Below are 16621 nucleotides of genomic sequence, written 5' to 3'. Positions count from 1 at the left end.
TTCACAGGGCTCGAACCACTGACCCCTAGAGTAATGGAAGCTTGAAGTAAAATGTTTCCCGACTTTACCACTCGACCATCTACGCTCGCGTCAAATGCGGTGTTTTTATCTATATAAGTAATCCTCGTAGTTTTCCAAAGTATCGATTCGCGTCGAACGACGCTTTAATCTGTTGGACAGTCCCTTTAACTGAATAACAATTTGTACTGCTCTACTTGAGTGAAACTTAATATACCATATGCTTAAAAAATGTAAAACAGCAGCTAAAGTAGGCCTTTTAACCGTTTGTTTAACCGATTGTGTTTCTTTTGATGATACCAGTTTTACCACATTGGTCTTCAAAAAGTAAACAAAAAAAGTACATTCCATGATGCCAAACAAAGAACAATTAAAAAGTAAACAGCATAATTACCTCCCCTTAATACGTTTCGGTTTCAACGTTTGTACACATTTTTACAATATACCACCACCCCGATTGATAAGAATCCTAAAATTCACCAATTTAGATACTTTAAATGTCCGCAATGGATGAGCCGCTCACAACGACCTCGTGGAATGCAGATTTCCTTTTTCCTTGGTGTTTCCTAAAAAAATCGAATGTTTTCCTGACCATTCGAGACGAAGTTCCTATTTACCCGAACTTGACCACGATATTAATGAAGTTCTCGTTTTCCCTCGTCGCCAATGAGTTAACAACTCAAGTAGTAAATTAATAATACATTATATAATTTGGTTTAAAATACAACTAAAATTTAAAGATGTGTTTCCTTAGTGTCCTTGTGGTCGTACGCGACTCTATCGAGATCACTTTCAGTTCCGTCCAGATCCCTTCTCGGCCCGCCAAGTATCGTTTAACATCGTATCAAAACAATATATTATCAAAGTCGGATAATATTCAAGTGAAAACATTGACTTTTAGAAAATGGAGTTTTTCAAAACGAAAGTGCATGCATTTTAAACAACCGATTAAAAAGTACGTTTATCACAAGGACTTTCCACGTTTATCCTTCCAACAATTTACATGAATAAAACATAAAAAACATTACATCTCCAGATCGTGATGTATTAAAAATATGCATTTTAAACGAATTTTACTAAATATGACCTATTAACTGTGTGTACATTTCGCAATGCGGAAGTATTGAATATCAAAGGTAGACAATTTTAGAGTGTTCAACTCCTCGTAGCGTTTACCTCCCCTATTTTGCTAAAGGTTACAATATACTAAATAATTTTGGAGTGCTAAACTCTCTAAAAACATGAACATCATTTATTAGCAGACACACTTCTCTGTAGGGGCACTTGCCATGCCTTTATTTGAGAATGTTTCTGTGTGCATGTGGTAGGGAAAACATTGTCGTTTAGTAGGAAATCACTCATTTACTTCAAGGTTGAAGACTTCATGAGACTTTGACAGATGGCCCGGAACCATCCTCAACTGCAGAGAAGCCGGTAAATAGATGGCCGTAAAACAGTGACCGCTGATTCGTGTCGAGTTCTTTCTTGCATAACGCATGACCTATCTTTGTTATTGTATAAATCAATTCGGCTTGGAGTGCTCTATAAGAAAAGGTAGTATGGGTATGAGGGTCTCTATGCGCAAAAATTGACATTATTTTGTGTTAAAGTTATTCTTTTCACATTGAATTTGTGTAAGAAATCTTTTGGTATATTGTGACCAAAAGACCTTTCACTCGCATTAAATAGTAGATTTGTTTTCGCAGTTAAGTCCCACAGGTAATTAGCGTGTATATATACAGTAGAATTGCAATAACTCGAGCTGGAGATTTCTCGAAAACTGGCGATTACTCGAGCATTAAAGATAGTCCCTAGCATTTCCCTTTAAGGTTCATGTAGAGGCTTCAATTTGAAAAATGTGGGACCCCTAGCATTGAACTCAAATTTGACAAAAGGAAGAGTGCCACATTGCAAATGTATACATATAAGCTTTAAAGGATGTTTTTCCTTCAAACTGCTACCAATTTTGTACATCAACGTATCATAACATCCACAAAATCAATCAAAATACAAAGCGATTTTAACAATAAAATATACATTTTTTTCAAAAATCTTAATCATGTTTATTTCACGTATTTCGGCGGAAAATTATATAACTAGTGATTAATATCGACATTGACGAGGGCAAGTTACGCTTAAATAGTAAAAAAAGTTTACATATCTAGAAATATCAAAACTCGAACACATGTCATTTCATCACCATGGGGGCAGCCATTTTTAAATTAATAAAATAGAAAGAAACGTGCTAAAAACTCACTTATCGCCTACTTGACATTCCAAACGGTTGACGATGACAAATGCATTGAATTGTAATCTTTCCGTTGATGTTTGCAAACTGCACGATCAGACCTCATAAACACTCAAAAGAATAACTATGTAAGAAGCATTTTACCAATGTTTACAATCGTTGTCGAATCACATTTCTTATATTATAGCGCATAAAATAGTACGCTTACAGACTGACTGACATAAAGATCGATACGTAACTCCGTTCAATTCATCACGGTATACTATTATAATGATCATATATAATAATACATCGCTTTAACAAACTAAAAGTAGAAATAATTCTTTTAAACGCTGTTTTTAATATTGAATGTGAAAACAACGGAAGTTGGATGGATATTCTGTGAGATGCACTTCGGCTCCAGAAAAACAATACAAATAAACTAAGAAAGACGTGTGGGGGACAATTTTCAGCTGGAAAATATTTTAAATAGGGTAAGAGATGATATCTCAAAGTGGTCATTTTTGTTATTCAGTGCCATCTCTTGCTGATTAATGTTAATAGTTGTTTTACTAGTTGCCACCCAACTGTCAAAATAAGATATGTGTTTTTTCAGGTATGTGTATACACATACCCGGTTTTCTCACCAATGCACGTGGTTTCGACTGATTTGTTTTGCACGTTTTTCTACGGAGCACAGCGATGGCCCCGCTTTCAAAATGGGTAGAAGGAATCGAAATATAAAATCAATCGGTTTGCCAATTTCTTTATATTCCTTTACAATTTTATATGTCGTCTGCAATCTATTTCAATTTGAGATTGTTTAAAATTTGCAATTTGGTTGAGACGTAAATAACAAAATTGTTAAGCCTTTGAAATAGAATTGTGACTCTTATTATCCACCATACCTGGATTTTTAAAAAGTAGTTACGTTTTAGTTATTTTTAGAACTTTGTTTAGGAAATTTATCCAAAAAAGGCAGTTGAATAAAAACTCATTTGTTGTTTTATGACAATAATTTTCTGTGAAATGTTGCTAACTTGACCTTGTATATGTATATAGCTTTGTATTTATTCAACTGAAGGTAGTGCATATCCCTCCTAACTTTGGATTGAGATTTTGTAAATTAGTGTAAAAATGTATTGGTTTTAAACCAAAATATGAATAAAGCACACAAATATTGAATGTCAAAAATGTGTTTATGTTATTCTATCCGTCTTAAGCTTTAAAATGATATATAGTTTGACCATATTGTACCACATTGAATGAAGAAAAACCAAAGCGAAGTTTTAATGAATTTTATCCCCCCCCCCCCCCCTATGAACCTTAATGTCAACATAAAAATACCCGCGATAACTCAAACATGCGATTTTCGATAACTCGAGGTAGTGTGCCGGTCCCTGAAAGGCATTTCACACCTACTTAACTGGCAATTGACATGACGCCTTATCAGTGATCGCTCCGCCCACTTAATCACGTGGCTCAGCGGGAAGAAAACCTAGACAAGCTAACACCAAAATGTCTTCTTTGCCTATAGACTGCATATAGATTTACGCGATATTCCGGATGATTTTATGGACTTGTTTAACACCATATAACACTTGTAAAGGGGTTGATGCCATTTAGTTATTCTGCAAATGCAAAAAATATACGCTTAAAGAGAACATCAGCTATTTATAACGGGTAAATCGGTACATTAAACACGCTCTCAAACGCTTGCGCGCTTACCGAAATCGAACCCGTTATTACGTGTACTGGTGGTATTTGCAATAAATTAACACTTCACCGGTATTTACCCGTGTTATTAACAAAATTATTACCGAAACATTCACCCCTACCCGTGTATTTGACACGAAATAGCGCTCTATAACTGGGAATTCGGTGAAGTTTTACGCGCTTTCTGACGCCGGGTGGGTACCTCAATCCCACATGTTTTTGCGTATAAAAGTGATATTAATCATATTAAATATTGCTTATGGGACATTTATCAATCACTATTATTTAAAGCGCAAAAACAACACAGTAAGTTTGGATATTGTCTGATATAAAATTAGCGTTGTACGAAATGGAATACGGTCAGGCTATTATAAATTAATAAGGCTACCAATATGAGACTCTCGCGCAGGTACTGACTTCCCCAAAGTTACCGCATTTATTGGTTAACTAATATCAGTAATAATAACTCTTTTACAAAAGCATTTATCAATACGCCTTTATTAAAATAATAACAAAATGGTTTTCACTTGTTTCTGACACACACAGAAACGCGATTTTTAACGGGGATTTCGTAAAGTTACACGAATTGGGTACCAAAATTCTCAATTATTTTACATGCACACGTGACATAATATATACTTAATAATGCTTAGTTATTACTTATATGACAATTCAAGCTTGTGAAATAAATTAATGTTCTATAAAGGAGATCTCGGTAATTCTTGAAGCTTCCACTCGCTCTTGTCAAGACCGCATTGCCGCGTTGAAAATGGTATAAATTTAATTCATCTAACTTATCTTTCTGGATACCAAATGTCAGAGTTGCATTAAACCTTTTTACACCGTTTTTGCCATATTTCATTTCTGTTGACAATGTTGATGTTCAGTTGTTCGTGGGGACAACCGCATGCCTTTATCCATCTCTTACACTTCTCAAGATCTGTTTTCGGCTTTGGAAACGAAATAAATTCAATGTCACCAACTATTCTGTCAGGATATCGATTGTCCGAGTTACATAATCCCCATTGACACCGTTTAAACATTTTTTTTAATCGTTTGTTTTAAAGAGGAAAACAAAAGAAACTCGTTGGAATAAAAGTAAACCTAAACATGTAGCTTGTCTAGAAAATGGCGGACAGGTCGTTGCTAACGAGTGCGCCCGATTAATCGATCGCTGATTGGTGGATCAATTCTAGTGGGCGGAGCGATGATAGATAAGGCGTCATGTCAATTATTCGAGGATGCTTTCCCGTCTGGTCGGTGCTAAAAATATTCGAGTTGTGAAAACAGCGCAATCAAGCAGACAAAAGACGCTCGATTAGGTGTGAAGTTAGTTGCAGTTTGAGAAACACTGCAATTTGTCATCCATTTAGAAGCAGATCAAAGCTACACAGTTTTAATGATAATTGAATAATTACCAGCAATCGATAATTATCGCGAAACGTCTTCCGCCATCAGTTCGGGTTGCGACAATTTTCATTCCTTGACTTTGCGCAACACAAGTCTGACTAATGTACATAAAATGCAAAATGTGTAGTGATTATGTTGTTTTTAGTGTGTGTTTTTTTCATGCGCATGTACGTACCTTGTGTGCTTTTTTTTATAAATAATAATGCTACATGTACAGTGAATATTGATGAGATATTTTTGATTATATATATATATGTTTTGTGTGTATGTTGAAATAATTAAATGAATTTACGATCATCTTAATTGTTTTGTTTATTATACTGTAACCTTAAGCGATTTTAACAAAGCCTTTTCTTTCTCTAGCACCGTCTTAAATGTAAATAAAGCGTTTGCGGTCAGAATTTAGCATTATGGTTACAATACACTAAATGATCGCTTCATGTAGGGCTGTACTCTCTAAAAAAATATCATAGTTGACAGGAAGGCATGTTTTACACTTTTTACCATTATTCAGGTGTTATCTTGCGGAGATAATGGTAGGGCATGAATAGGTGTTCACTACTGAATCCCTGAAATATGATACACTTGAAGACTATAGTAAACCATTGCACTAGAAAAGGTTACATTCCACTAAGAAACGGCCGAAAAAAAAAGTTGCAAAAACAGTCGATTTTGATTTGTGTCAAGTACTTTCTTGCATTGTACATGACATATCTTTTTTATTGCATAAATCGATTCCGCTTAGAATGGCCTTTAAGAAAAGGTATGGTTATGGGGGTCTCTATGTGCAAAATGTTGAATTTATTTTCGCTCAAAGTTGTCGCTTTTACATTGAATTATATAGGGAAACTATTTGGTGTATTATGACCTAAACGCAAAACCAGGCCTAGTCACAAAGAAGCTGTATTTACAGAAAATCATCATTTTTTTAGTGAGATATGATGCGTTTTGGCCAATTTCACGGAATAAATGCGTTTGTTTCACGAATTTAAGGAGCATCGTGAGATTTTAAGAAAAAAATACGTTTTCAGAGGAAAATAAGAAAAAAAATGTACAAAAACTCGTCTTGAGCATCTCAAATCGCAACAATTTGTGCTAAAAGAGCTCATGAACACGTTTTAATAGTTGTTTACTTCTTTTTCTACATAGCTTGTAACAATATTCCAGTATTTTGACCGATTGTAATTATTTAGGGTAATCGTTTTACGCCTGAACGCCCGTAATAAATCAAAGCTCCGAACGCGAAAGCCACATGGCTTATCAGGCGTTATAATAAAATGCATTTTCAAGCATTTCTACGTGAAAGATCGGTCTGAAAATTGGCATGCACATAGAAAATAGGTTTATAAGTATCGAGAAGTGCTTATTTTTCGCGATGTTAACAGTAAACGTTGTCTTATAGGTTATAATACACTAAATGATCGCTTCATGTAGGGCTGTACTCTCTAAAAAAATATAATAGTTGACAGGAAGGCATGTTTTACACTTTTTACCATTATTCAGGTGTTATCTTGCGGAGATAATGGTAGGGCATGAATAGGTGTTCACTACTGAATCCCTGAAATATGATACACTTGAAGACTATAGTAAACCATTGCACTAGAAAAGGTTACATTCCACTAAGAAACGGCCGAAAAAAAAGTTGCAAAAACAGTCGATTTTGATTTGTGTCCAGTTCTTTCTTGCATTGTACATGACATATCTTTTTTATTGCATAAATCGATTCCGCTTAGAATGGCCTTTAAGAAAAGGTATGGTTATGGGGGTCTCTATGTGCAAAATGTTGAATTTATTTTCGCTCAAAGTTGTCGCTTTTACATTGAATTATATAGGGAAACTATTTGGTGTATTATGACCTTATCAACCGAGACAGTGAAAACAAATAATACCATGGATTACTCGAAACCTGCGATTACTCGAGCATCGATGTCGGTCCCGTGCTTCCTCGAGTTATCACAGTTTTACTGTATATATATATATATATATATATATATATATATATATATATATATATATATATATATATATATTTGATAGTGCAATTTTTTTTCTTTTCAGATAAGTTGATTTTTCGTTATAATACGATTATTTATCATTCAAAACGATGTTTTCACTAATTAATATCATAGTCACACGCTAGCCACCTGTGGCTTCCTAGTGACAAAATTGCATGATAAATGTTTTTAATTGAACTTCATTTATTTACATATACAAGTTCAAGCAGTTTTATCTTAATTGAAGTTTTAAACTTTCCCCGAAATTTGCTATATTGATTATCTTTCATACATACTATAAATGGCTGTGTTTTTAAAAGGGGCCTTTTCTCGTTTTGGTAAATTGAAAAAATCAAAAAAGTTTCAGATTCGCAAATTTTCTTTTTAGTTTAATATTTGTGATGAAACAGTAATACTGAATATTCACAATTACATGGAAAGTGTGTACAGCAACGCAATATCTATTAAATACTATGCTATCAACGCTTAACTCCGTGATTGTAACATTCACAGAGCTTTACGTCATTTGTGAACATGTAAAAACATTCGATTACGCGTTTTTGTTTTACATTGTTTAACAACATTTGATTTTTTAAACGAAAAAAATGCCTGCGTACAAGAAAATATCATTCTTGATGCGAAAAAAATATGAAAATGTACTTAAACATAAGGTTTATGTCATAAGGTAAATATTTAACTCTTGAAACGGCACTGGTTCGATAATCCGAAAGATTCGTTAATCCGGAAATTTCTGCCGGAACGGACGTGTCCGGATAAACGCGGGGTCACTGTATATGCATTAAAAATAAAAATAGTCCCCATTTTCATAACTGGCAAGCATATCAATCCCACTTTCGGTGAATGGTGTTTATGCAAAAAGCACACTAGGCATGTTACAAAGTTCATTAGTCTTTTAAAATTTCAGGACAACAATCCATTCATAAATGTTTGGTTTCAGATTCCATTGTGGTATCCTTCAAATAATCCTAACTGTCATGGCAGATTGGCAAGAGTCGCGTTCTGAAAAAAACTGGGCGTAATGCATGTGCGTAAAGTGTCGTCCCAGATTAGCCTGTGCGGACTGTGCAGTCCGCACCGGCTTATCAGGAACGACACTTTCCGCTTTTATAGATTTTTAGTTTCAAGGAAGTCCCTCTTTACCGAAAATCATGTGTAGACTGCACAGGTTAATCTGGGACGACACTTTACGCACATGCACGAAGCCCAGTTTTCTCAGAACGCGACCCTAATAATCCTAACTGTCATGGCAGATTAGCAAGATGATGGTGGTCCTATTCACCAAGACCAAGCAGGTTGAACGGGACCAAACAGTCCGTTTAAAGAAACGAAATATTAACCGGCAATTAAATTTCGTGTTTTGTTTTATAATTATTTAAACGAGAAAAGATATAAAGAAGTAAATTATGTTTTCGAATTTGTTTTTGTTTTGTTTATTAGAAAATCGGAATATGTACATATATGCGTTGCTTTTCATGTTTCATTGTGTCGAATGCAAAACAAAAAAAAACGAAAATACGGTACCCTTTTAGTTATAGCGTGTTTCAATTAGTAAATGTGATGTTGGCTCCATTGTGCTATAAATGCACGCGGCGCTTAATGATAATAATTATATAGTTTGGTGTCCGTTGTTAAGTGTAGAGCGAGGTCCGTTGTTTGAGGCCACCACAAAGCGTTGGGCAGCGTGGCCTGACAATGCAGCGGTCCGACCGAAGCTCCCAATTAATAAATAACAATAACACTACATTTTTTTCTTAGTCTGTCTTCCTAGTTACTACTAATACAAAACTAATCGAGTTGTCCAAAATATATACAGTACACATACAGGAGACTTATGCCTCGTATGGGTTTTTGGCTTTAATGATTCCAACTTACTAGTATGTCTCTCTATCTGGTTTAGTTTTAGATGTCGAGATTATTGAACTAGTAAGTGTGATGGAATACGCTAACGTTATTCACGTGACATTAACTAACAATAACGAACGCAATGAAGTGATAATGTAATATTTCCTTGATTTTATTGACTCGACACTTTTTCTGATTTTAAACTCTATATCTACCAAATTCTTAGACTGTATGCACATTTCCTCTGTGTCCTATTTCCACCTAATTCTTAGACTGTATGCACATTTCCTCTGTGTCCAATGGTGTCGCGTTCTCAGAAAACTGGGCATAATGCATGTGCGTAAAATGTCGTCCCATATTAGCCTGTGCAGTCCGCACAGGCTAATCAGGGACGGCACTTTACGCCTAAATTGGCATTTTACTAAGAAGTGACTCATTTTAACAAATAAAAGTGGAACGTGTCGTCCCTGATTAGCCTGTGCGGACTGCCCAGTTTTCTCAGAACACGACACAATGTCTCCAACGTCCTTGTTCACTGTCACACACACGCTTCAAATCAATCGTTCTGTTTACTTCCCCAAACACTCTCCAGTCGCGAGAAGGGTGTTTATAACCGTTATTTCTGCCATAAATAAATTAAATATAGAGATTAAGTCGGACAAAAAATGCTGGGGGGGTGGGGGTGCAAAAGAGAAGCGGAAATTCTTTCCAGAAATTCGTTCGATGGCAATTTGGAGGTAAATTAATTGGTCTGTTTTCATGTAAGAACTCATAATCAATCATATTTTCCGCATATAGTCCATGGGGTAGGTTCTTTTGAAAATGAGTTTGTATGTTCATATGTAACTATATAAAATGGTCAATAGTCGATTCAACCTATATAGTTAAAAGGATGTGGGATACAAATGGAACGGGGGGGGGGGGGGCTGTCGTTCCGCTTTAGCTAAACCCCTAAAATACTGAGCGCTAATTGAAATATAAACATCAATTCCTTTTGTCGTATAAGACCCATTATGGTGAAATACATGTGATTGAGTTTTGCTGTTTTTACCCTTAAACGAATGTAGCTACACTATTTGATGTACACACTTATTGACAAACCACAACCGGTCTTGTGTATTATTTATTGTAATTCCGTAAGTAAAATATGTTTGCTTGCAATAAAACAGTTGTTTAGTCACTTAAACATCAACAGCCTATCTGTGAACTTCGTACACATTTAATTACTCGTGTAATGAGTAACGAAGCTAGTGTTAGAACGAGCAAAATTATCACGTCCTACCGTTATATTGCTCTAATGTTGTCTCTGTATTAATTGTTTAACTGTTCGATACCTCGCATCAATGGTATTCTTTCATATTTAGTATACAAACGTAAATTGTTAGGTTCGAACGATAATAAAACATAACAATTCTATTCTTTAGAACCGAAAAAGCGATTTTGTTTAAATTCCAGTCTTAAGTTCTAAGAGTAAGAAATTCTATATATTTCACACAAAAATAACACAGTACACTGATATGAATCGAGTGTTGTTATTACTATTACAATAAATATTATTATTGTTATTATTTATTTATTATTATTATTATTATTGTTATAATTACTGTTGTTGTTAAAATAATAATTACTTAGCAGTAGTTGTATTGTTGTTGTAATAATAATAATAATAATTATTATTTTTATTATTATTAATGTGAATCTTTCATACCATTTTAATAACTTAAATATATAATTCCTAGTAATCCAACATCACATAAATAATCTTACACATAACGCCTCGGTACGCCTGTCACGCTATGTTGCCAACAAAGATGTCGTGTGTTTTATTGCGCATTCTGACAGGCGAGAGATAGATAGTTGTATGATGAATTTGACTTGACGTCAGTGGCCCGTCCGGTCAACTCGTGTTTTGTTCGTAAAGTCAAAGATCTATTAAGAAACTTGTGTATTTATAGATCGCATGGTCATGGCATTATCGAATTTCGGAAGGACATGCGGATACACAGGAAGTTAACCTAGATTGCCCTTCTTTGAAACCGGTACGGTACATTAAATGGCTTATATAAATGAGACTTACTTTGAATGCTTTTCAAACTTCTTGTATTACAATACATGTGAGTAAAGTGTCGACCCCGATTAGCTTGTGCAGACCCCATAGTACGATAGCGTACCATAAGCGGACAACGGCCGGATCCTTGTTTATATATGGGCCGTGCTCTGTGAAAAGGGGGTTTCATACTTGAGCGTAAAGTGTCGTCCCAGATTAGCCTGTGCAGCCCGCACAGGCTAATGATGTGTAACGTAATGATAAGAATTTAAGTTATGTAGGACAGTATCGAATAACCATATGTTAAAGTAAGCAGAACGCTATCAATTGGAAATGTAACAGTACAAGATCATGAATCAACAAACCGTCAAGGTTGTATAAATAAGCCTCTCAATTGTTGATAAAATGTTAAAACCATCTGTTAAAGCCACCGAATAATTCAGTCATTAACAGCAATTGACGACACTTTTTTGTTATAATATATAAATGACTGGGAAATCGACGTGGATCCCAAAATATTATATTTAGAAGAAACGTAGGTTTTTGTATTTTTAACATAAAAGAGAGCAATGTTGTATGTACAAAAAAGAGTCCAGCTCGAGTTAAACTAGCATATACATCAGATTCGTTTTAATTGTGAATCCCATATTTTAATTATTTGTTTTAAATATTTTACTATCTCAAAAGTTACTGTCTGTATCTTATTAATTGGAATGTTGTGTGGACTTTTCAATTAGCAGTATAAAATATCAATAAATACCTCATCGGACTTGTGTATGAATTGTCACCCCATCGGACAAAGGGACGACACAGTCCGCCTAAACTAACAACATATGGGGTTAGACAAATCAGAGACTAGTTTTATAATGTCACTTTTGATGTATGGTAGTTTCTTGTTGAGTCGTGGTTTCTTTAAGCGTCTTGGTTATAGAGATCACGTGAAATTACGTGATTAAACGTTCCAAAATTATGCAGTTGTTAGAAAAATAATTTTGACCAAGTCAACATCGTTTTTCTTATAAAAAATGCGACAGAAACATGTCAATATTGGCTAATCTGTGACGACACTTTACGCACATTCATTAAACCCCCTTTTCACAGAGCACGGCTCATGTTGTTTCCTATTCAGAAGGATTACACTATAAGTATTAAGATAAATCTTACTCAAGTACATACAATTTTAACACACACTGAAAGGAACGGTAGAGTAAAAACATCATAACAATTTCTTCAGTGTTTATGTTTTTCAATAAATAAATAGCATTTGTATGTTTTCCCTAACTTTGAAAGTCATAATCAAGCTGTTGAATCAAAATAATACTTCGGGGGAAATTTAGCAGTTATATTATTTGTTATACATATGTTGTACAATTTCTTTATATAATGATTGTTTTTTTGTAATTATTGAATCCATGAACAAGCGATTATCTCCATTAACACTTAACAGATTCTTACTTGTATAAGACCACAAAACCTGTTTGTTTGTACAACATCTCCAAAAAATGAAGGATATGTAGGTAGGACAAACTCTTTAGGGTAACTTTGTTTATATACTCCATTTATTTATCATTTAATTGAGAATTTCATTTTCAACATGTCTTTCTAAATATATAAAAGATAATTTTTCTAATATGTAGCAAAAATGATCGGAAGCTCCTTCCGGAATGCCAAAAACAAGTTTATGGTTGGCACGAAAACTGATGGTCGGCCGGTTTAGTGGGAACGCACATTTTTTGGCGCCTAACCACAGATATGAAAGTCTTCAATAATGATTATAAATATTATTATACACAGAAATATAACTTATTATTAGCAAATATTAAATAATGAATGTCGAAACAAAGTTTACCCTTATTTCACGCCGGGTATGCGGATACTTTGGTAACAGATGGCACTTCGATACCAGATAACAACAAAAGCCACGCGCGAGAGTTGAGTTCTTCTGCTTTTTTGCATTTATGTTCTGTTCATTTGGTTTTCAGACACGAAACATTGTTTGATCGATTAATGATATAGTACTTCGTATTGCGGAGAAAGAAAGTCGTGAAAAAACAGTGGATTATAAAAAAAGAGATAAAATGTCATCGATAATCGTCATGAATTCGATGAGCAGTGCGTATTTCAACAAAATAAAAATACTTGGAAATAAATCAAGAACGTGCCAACTTATGGAAATAAAAGATCAATATGTCCATTAATGTAACAACATGTTAAATTTTAGTTGAATAACGTATTTGTGGAAATTAAAATGTTTTAAGAGTCGGATGCCAAATTTTCATGGACACTTCTTTTACCGATCATCTCAAAGACAATGGCACTTCGATTCCAGATAACTCGACACTTTTTACCAGATATAACACACTCTATTTAGTGAATCCGAAATGCAGAATTCGCCGTGGAATACTGCTATAGTAAGCAGGCAATTAACAAAAAATGTATGTACTGACGTAAATTAAAAACGAATTACCGAAACATGTTTTTATCCCTTTCGAATATGATAATAAAGTGGAACGGGGAGTGTAAAGGGAAGTGCTTCCTATAAGAAGAGCTAAACATAAAGGGAGTTTTCCTAACTCTTTTAAATTTTGTGGCTTCGCATTAGTATCGTCTTCATGATGCGATTCTAATGAGCACCAATGACAAAGGGTTTTATGAGGTGTATTAGCCGCTTTAAGACCCCTTGCTCCCCTTATCTAGAGTGCTGCTATAAGTTCCATTGAACACAGTCGTGTTGATCCACATGATCCGTTGTATTTTCATTCCTCTTCATCTCAATTTACCACTTAAAAACAATTTTATCATTTAGACAATTATTTTCGGTCGTCACTTGAAATAAATTACTTCAGAAATAAGCATTTGAATCTTATTTAAAATTTGCACTCATAATATTAATTATATAAATTAATAGTAATAAGATTTTTGAAAACGAACAACGCCATTGGTTATATTTTACATGTTTATGTAATTACGTTATGCATAGATTCCCAATGTGTCGGGCTTGACAATGAAAATTGATTCGTACTTCAAAATGTTTGGTAAGAATGGCCATAATATGCATAAATGCATTTCAGGTAGAAGATAAAACTCGGTTATCGGAGTGCCCAATTTGTTGAAAGTTTCTGTTATCCGAAGTGCCCTATATCGGGAATCACAGTATCCTCAACTTCATAAATAACACCTATTAAAACATGCTCTATCTTCGTTTATATTTCATCGAATACTATCAAAATTTGAGTAGTTGAAGCACAGTGATTACTCTACATGGTGGAATATCAAACAATTTCTTGCAATATTTCTAAGTAGTTTTATTTTGTTGAAATGTTTGCTGTTCTTCCAGTTTATGTTGTTTTCGGACCGAATTTTCTATTTTTTGGGGAAAAATCTACCATTCTTCCGTGGTGTTTTTCTTTGCAATAGAAATGGATACACCATTTATAAACTCGACCATGCGCCTTGTCTAAAAAACTAATCTTTATGATATAACTTTGAAAAAACCCTGATGAACTTACCTCTCGCGCGTGACTTTTGTTGTTATCTGGTATCGAAGTGCCATCTGTTATCAAAGTATCCGCATACCCAGCGTTTATTTACTCGTACTTAAGCGTATAAAAAATGCATTAATAAAATAGCAACGCATGTATGAAACTGACGTGTAATTTCTTGAGAGCATGCGCAGTTGAAGCACGTGAACTGGCAAAAGTCGTCGAGCTCGCGCAACTTAACCTTGATTCCATTTTGCAATTAAAAACATGTGTATGTTTCCTCAAATGCGGAAATAAATAAACAACTCAAAGTCTTAAGGTCACACATTTTAAGTATTGTTTTAACAGACATGCGTTGTTTATATTAATGTTGTATCCAGTTAGCAACGAACATGAAAACACGTTGTATTTATTTTTAATGCACTGTAAGTTGTTGTAAAGTGTTGGTCGATTTTCTTCCTTCACATGTTAAAAGCACCGGGAAACAATTGCATATCCATACAGTCGTTTATCAGATAAAACATGTTTAGTGATTTTCTGCATGCGAATTGTAAGTAGTAAAAACATATCGTGAAATAAGAAACCGTTGTTTATTGTTTTAGTTACTAGATAAGACAGTGTACTTCAAAGTGACTCTCTTGTAAAACCAGTTAATACTCACGTGTTATCCAAATCAGTGCTCTTGCTTAATGGGACCTATTTAATAATTTAAATTGTTAAAATGTTTTGTTTTTTTCTTTTAATTTTATTCAATGATTTAACTTAAAACACTGTAATTTAAGCAAACATTTTGAATTATTAAAAAAAAAGTGTTTATCATGGGGTTCGAACCCAGATTAAAAAAAAAAAAAAAGAGCATATATGTGTACTTATAATAATCCTTAGTCAGAAGTGTTATTTTGCTTACATAATGCTTACAATGCATATAAGGCATACATTCTTTTTTCAATATATGACATTATTTTGGAAGATTGTCGTTTTCCAAACTGTGAACAAGTCCCTTGAAATGCAAACCGTTTATCATCTGCAGTTACCATAAATAAACACGCTTAAGACAAAATAATAACTTTATTAAGTGAAATAACTGGCAATCGCTGGTGATGGAACTACGGTCCTTGGAATACAAAATCTCTTACGACAACGTGACTATCCTTTTATTCACGCATTGAACCGAATGCACGTGTCTGACGAATTAACCATGCAGAGAGATCAAATTATATGATTCATAATTTATTTCGATCGTTTATTGCATGAATTAAATAAAACTGATATTTTTAATTGATTTCTATGTTAGGAAAATTATTTAACTTGTGATTTATTTTTCGCCATTTGAATAAGTAAAATACAAATGCAAAAAACTTAACCCATTTTATGCCTAGCGTCTAGAAAAAAGGCCTTTGCAAACAGCGTAGACCCAGATGAGACGCCGCATGATGCGGCGTCTCATAAGGGTCTGCGCTGTTTGCTTAAAGGAATTTCCGTAAGAAATATTCTAAATATAGAAATAAATATACTAGACATCCCTAATTTTGGAAATAAATTGATCCAATTTAGAAGGATGGGAGAGTCCACTAGGCAAAAAACTTAATTATAGTGGCAAAAGTGTTATATAGAGATCATTTGAGCGCTTTTTCGTCATCTGTATTGCACGATTTCGTCTTCAGGCTTTTGCGATTTTCGTGTTTTATAGTTTTGCCTGTGTGCCTCAACATATAGCTAGCCAAGATATACATAGCACACTTGACCATGCACACTAAACGTTAGCCGCTTATCATCCTGTCACTTTCATTTGAATATGTTTTATGATAATGACGTCACTAATGACATAACGCATGTAAATTTAACGACGTCGAGTCTATGGCAA

At 34.3% G+C, this 16621-nt stretch overlaps 1 protein-coding gene across 22 annotated transcripts in view; it reads right to left on the bottom strand.

Annotated features, from left to right (window-relative positions):
* The window catches only part of LOC127852175 (uncharacterized), a 133917-nt gene that overhangs the window by 67926 nt on the left and 49370 nt on the right, over positions 1-16621 (bottom strand). Inside the window, exon 2 of one of the 22 annotated variants that reach the window (XM_052386028.1) lies at positions 413-547. The exons of 20 other annotated variants lie outside the window; for them this stretch is intronic. The gene's annotated coding sequence lies outside the window, so the exon portion shown is untranslated. Of the gene's footprint in view, positions 1-412; positions 548-16621 lie in introns of those variants that run through there. One more of the 22 variants, XM_052386036.1, reaches the window with a different exon arrangement.

This window comes from Dreissena polymorpha, chromosome 12 (genome assembly GCF_020536995.1).
Source record: "Dreissena polymorpha isolate Duluth1 chromosome 12, UMN_Dpol_1.0, whole genome shotgun sequence".
NCBI lineage: Eukaryota > Metazoa > Mollusca > Bivalvia > Myida > Dreissenidae > Dreissena > Dreissena polymorpha.
This window is presented reverse-complemented; position numbering and strand designations above follow the sequence as displayed.